The sequence below is a fragment of the Lactuca virosa genome, chromosome 2 (assembly GCF_052849685.1).
Source record: "Lactuca virosa cultivar CGN04683 chromosome 2, Lactuca_virosa_CGN04683_v6, whole genome shotgun sequence".
NCBI classification, from domain to species: domain Eukaryota; kingdom Viridiplantae; phylum Streptophyta; class Magnoliopsida; order Asterales; family Asteraceae; genus Lactuca; species Lactuca virosa.
This window is the reverse complement of record NC_136427.1, coordinates 151,236,623-151,242,623: the sequence shown is the minus strand read 5'-3', so window position 1 is coordinate 151,242,623 and position 6,001 is coordinate 151,236,623. Positions and strand designations below refer to the sequence as shown.

Sequence of the window (6,001 nt, the reverse complement as noted above, 5' to 3'; positions counted from 1 at the left end):
TTGTCTGAATTACATGAACTATAGTGTCAAATTCAAAAATACGTTTCAAATTCATCAAAAAATAATTGTCAAATACACATCACTGGTAAATAAAGTTTATGACAAAAGTATCCCATTCTTCACACATCGTATCAAGCTCGACAACTGTATATTTATTCTTCCCCCAAAACTAAGACACAAATTAATATATTAGCAATAAACTATTACACAATTATATATGTAAATATGCTAAAACACTTCAAGTCCATTAATTAACTAATGGATTTACTTACTTTGTTATTCAACACTGCAAGTCCTTCATCAACAACCGTTTTCATGAACTTATGAACTTAAGAACATAATACCCGCATTCTGTGTAACTAGGATGAAAAGGACACTGTACAATTATATAATAAACTGATCAGTATAAAACAATAATATATTAGCCAAATGTTGATAAATTTTTGTTTTGTATTTCGCTGTATAATTAAAGGCTTGGGCTTTTGGCAAGTTTCACATCAAATTAACATAATAACAAAAAATATTTAAAAATATTTTCAAAAAAATAAACAAAATATAAAAATTAAATTCTTTCAACCAAATCCTCAGCTCCAACTGTAGGATTCTTAAAAGCAGCAAAATACCAGAAAGTCTTCAAAGAGTAGGGCTGGGAGATGGTCATACCTTCATCTGTGATCATCGCTAACTGTCGTTTCAATCATCAACACAGTAATTTATCATTAACAAAATTTCTATTTAGAAAGTTTCATTAAATAAATGAATAACCGACCTGAAGCTTGTTTTAACACCCTCCTCAAAAGTCAAATCCCGCCCCCCTCCATTCCTCAGGAAGTATTGGGCGTGGCAGGTGATTTCCAAATCCAGTTACCACATGATCGTCCTCAAAATATACACCGATCATGCTCACTTGATAACATATAAATAAAACAAATAATAACAAATACTTTTATGGATTTATATTGGTAAAGATTCTAGAAAAAATTAAAATAAAAATGTGGTAAAAAGTTTACCGATCCTAGATATTTGTGACCGTTTTTTACTCCACCAATTATAAGAGAATTCGATAAAGGTCAAACTTGTTGCGACGATTGTATATGACCCTAGTGAGATAATTGTGGACCTCTTTAGGTCCAAGTGAGTTCCCATCATCCCACATCTTTTCATTCAATCTGTAATGTATGTATAAAAACTTACATCTATTCTTACTAATAATATTCAAAACAATTAATTTATTTAAAGTTTTTCTATTAAGATTACATGCGGTCCCTTTTGCACCAATACAAAAAAAAAACGATTCTAGTGAATTGTCCTCATGAGATTTCCCTATTGTGTCTTTTTGAATGATGTGTAGATACACTGACAAATAACCAAACCATGTCCTTAGCTTACATGTAAGTCAAATGTTGCAATTGTGATGACAAATAACCAACTTATAATAACAGGGCATTATGGTAAAGTCACACTCTTGGCCAACACAAAGTCACAGAAAATGTATATTTGATAATATAATGGAACATCTGAAATTACCCAAAACCAAAATGTGTTTCTTCTACACATAGCAGTGCTTCCAAAGGCCAAAGCCTCCAACTCAATCACAAATCAAGAAATTATAAATTGAAAATATCACTTAAGAAAGGAGTAGAAGAATTGAGGATTAAAGAGAACATACAACACAGAGAAATTTGGAAGTAAATCGGCCCGATGCAGTGGGCAAGGCCCAGTATGTGCTTTATGTGTTATTGTATGGTATGTGGTAATCTGGGGGGAGCTCACTAAGCTTTGTGCTTACAGTTTTCAGTTTTGGTTTCAGGTGCTTACAGTTTTCAGTTTTGGTTTCAGGTATGATCGCATGGCACACACCACAGTCTTCAGCCTGGGAGTTTTACTCTGATGTTTTGAAATGATATTTGACATGAGATTTGACATGTGATGGATGTTATGGGATTTGAACTCATATTTTATGATTTTGATACTTTGGTAATTAAACGATGGTTTTAATATTATTTTTAAAACGAAATTTTTGGATGGTATTTTTGGGACGTTTCAATAGTAACTCTAGTTGGATTCCCATTTAATATATCATAGTCATCCCAGCAAACATGTTTAGCCTAACAAAAATATAAACAGTTACTAAAAGAGTAAAATCTTTTAGAAGTTTTGAAAATTTACTTTGAGTGACCTTCTAAAAAGAATGAGATGTTAACAACATTGTTTCAGTCCTTTTTCATCATGAATCTCATACTTGAAATGACTTAATTACGAAAAATCCCTTCTTATACGTAATAACAATAAGTTTTTATAAAATGACATTCATAGTTTTTTTGTAAGTAACTTACTTATTATGAAACAAGAAAGCTTATGCTTACACATACCTCCTTTGTTTGTTTGTGTGAGTTTAATTTCTTCACATTTGCCAAAAATGCACTGAATTGCTCATATGATAATCTGTCCGTAATGAAAGTAAAAAAGAGTGATAGATGATTAGCAGCAACAATAAGAACGAGTCAAATGGAGAAAAATGAAAATGAGCGTATATAGGTATTTTCACCTCACTTGTTTGAAAAAAATTACCATCCACTCGAGTGCGTCCTGCAACAAGAACAAAGTAGTGCACATTAGTGTCATTATGAACACTAAAATCAACATGCTTTTGAATGAGTCCCATGGATTAAGTTGGGACTATTCACTAAACCATTTTAACATATAAATAAGAAAGGTTAACGTTTCCAAATAGCAACGAACTTTTTGATGAGTCCCATGGTCTCATAAAGTCACTCCACTCAGTCAAACATTTTTTATAGGCACCAGGCTGAAGTGATGTCCATGTGGCCAACTCAAGAATAATAAAAATAAAAGTTGAATTTCACATGACACCATGTGGATACCATATCATTCTGACTGATAAAAATTGGACTGAATAGTAAAGTTAGATTAGTAACACAATTTTTGACAGTTATAAGGTACTCTTGAGTGAAATTAATGTAGATACAAACACGTATGTGATATATTATAGTTATTCTTTGCACAAAATTGATGATTTTAAAGCTAATTATGTAGAGATCTGAGATCCAGTATCCACACCTGTCATGGAGATTAATTGACTTGAGGTTGTAAATTTATCATCAGACATGCTTCTTGTGGTTGAAAAAGAAATAGAGTGCCTTCTTGTTGGAGATCCAGATGCTGATAAGCTTGGAGGGAATCTAGAAGGTGTTAAGTGAGATATGCTTGATTGGGATGCTAACAACAGGCCTTGAGAAATCTGGGCCCACGAGGCAGATAAGAGAAAGTTTCCAAGTTTACCCCAAGAGATAGAAAAGCTATGTAAATTTATCAAAAGGATTCTCTATGTAGCTCACCATCTGTCACAGGCTTGTCTGACCGGTTACTGGTGAAGCACTTAAAAGTGGCTCGGTTTCTTCATATTCTGAAACAAATTATCTTTTCTTATCATATAAAGTTCATTTTCAGAATACAAAGTCTTGAAGTTAAACTAGAAATTAAGTAACCTCCAATAAACGACTGAGATAAGCTTGAATTGTTTGACATAGTTGGTGCAACAACGAGGAATGTCCCTGGCCAGTAAGTAAAGTGTCAAATTGTATTATCATATAGTTAAAGTTTAAAGTATGCTTATCTCCTCTTATTCTACACATGCAACAAAAGGCAGACTTCAAACCATATAACCAGTCTTTAATCTACCAAAAATATTAAAGGAAAAACTCACAAAACATCATTCTTTATCTTAAAGGGACATCATGAGTTCCTTCTTGAAGCTATGCAACTACATGAGTAATAAGTAACAAGACCAAGAATTAATTTTAGGAATTAGAGAATTAAATATTGGTTACAACTTCTACACACTGTTTAGGGAACAATAAGGAATGAAGAGTATCATTCGTCAAAATTTATACCACAATGTGATAACCCCAAACTTTAGGAACACTATATAAATCCAACAAGTTGCATTGGACAAGATGCATGTTACAAACAAATAACATATATCGTTATACCACAAAAGGTAAACCATTGATTATACACTAGTTAAAATATTAATAACTTCTATTTAATACATGATGCTTGTTTAGTATGTAGTTTAAGTTATAAAGAAAACTTCTACTAGTTGATGTTGAGGAGTTATCCCAAGGTAACTACGACCTTATCAAGTTTGATAAACAAAAGTTTGGAATTCCATAACTTAAGAGATCCATCTTCAACTAGAAAGATGCAGATTGCAATTACTTACAAAACTTTCTACTAAGATGTAGAGGTTTATAAAAAATTTCTACCAGGAATTAACTAAAGGAACGACTATCTGATTTTACAACTTCTATGGAATTATTGCACTTGAAGGCACTGTTCAGATACACAAACTGAAAAAGAATGAGGAGAGCCAAATTCGGTGGTCGGAGTGAATAGAATAGTACCTAATTGGAGTCGAGTGGAGAATAGAGGGAGATTCGTTGGCCGGAGTCTAAATCTTCGGTGCATAGTGGTGAGGCGTAGCAGTAGTGGTGAGGCGACGTCGGAAATGGAAGCAGTGATCGGCGATGGCGGTTTTGTGGTGGTGTTAGGTATGGGAGAGAATATGAGAGAAAAGAGAGTGACGAGATTGGGGAAAAAATATTTGTTTAGACTCTGCTCTCTAACACCTACGATGTAAAAGGACGCATATAAGGAATTGGGGAAACATCGATTCATTTTGGAAAGGTGCATAAGAACCGTGAATTTAATTTCTTTAGTGGCACAAATTTAATTTCTTTAGTGGCACAAAACAAATCAATAAAATCATCCCATACAACTGTAGCGGTATATAAAAATATATGACACACAATATAGAGTTTTTAGTGGCATTTTAATTTTTTTTATGCCATTATTAAATATTAATATTAGTGACATAAGTTGTTAACTGTCATTAAATCTATTAATTTTATAGTGGCATATAAAATATGCCACTGAAAACATACTATTGTTGCATAAAAGAGATATTCTTATACACTACTAGAAAAGAGGCTTTCCTTGACGGACAATGTCTGTCGTAAATGCCTATACATGACAGACAAATGTCTGTCATTGAAAGCCATGTCATAAAGGAAAATGACAGACATTTCGCCTGTCATAAAATTTACGACAGACCTTTATGACCACACATATGACATACATAAATGACATTCATTTTTGACATACATTTACGATTGACTTTGAATGTCATAATTCGTAACACTTTTGTAATTATGACAGACATTTACGACTTCAAATTACGACATATGTTCTGCATGATTTTTGGCATAGTTTTACGACATACTTTGTATGTCATGGTTTTACATTTTTTATAAATTATATATATATATATATATATATATATATATATATATATATATATATATATGTATATATATATATATTACCAATTCTTAATGAAACTAAATTACAAATTTATTGTCTGAATTACATGAACTATAGTGTCAAATTCAAAAATACGTTTCAAATTCATCAAAAAAAAATTGTCAAATACACATCACTGGTAAATAAAGTTTATGACAAAAGTATCCCATTCTTCACACATCGTATCAAGCTCGACAACTGTATATTTATTCTTCCCCCAAAACTAAGACACAAATTAATATATTAGCAATAAACTATTACACAATTATATATGTAAATATGCTAAAACACTTCAAGTCCATTAATTAACTAATGGATTTACTTACTTTGTTATTCAACACTGCAAGTCCTTCATCAACAACCGTTTTCATGAACTTATGAACTTAAGAACATAATACCCGCATTCTGTGTAACTAGGATGAAAAGGACACTGTACAATTATATAATAAACTGATCAGTATAAAACAATAATATATTAGCCAAATGTTGATAAATTTTTGTTTTGTATTTCGCTGTATAATTAAAGGCTTGGGCTTTTGGCAAGTTTCACATCAAATTAACATAATAACAAAAATTATTTAAAAATATTTTCAAAAAAATAAACAAAATATAAAAA

At 31.6% G+C, this 6,001-nt stretch overlaps 1 pseudogene; it reads right to left on the bottom strand.

Moving 5' to 3' along the window:
* Positions 1 to 562: 562 nt before the first annotated feature.
* Positions 563 to 3,549, bottom strand: LOC145157875 (proteasome subunit beta type-4-like; annotated as a pseudogene).
* Between the last annotated feature and the right edge of the window lie 2,452 nt (positions 3,550 to 6,001).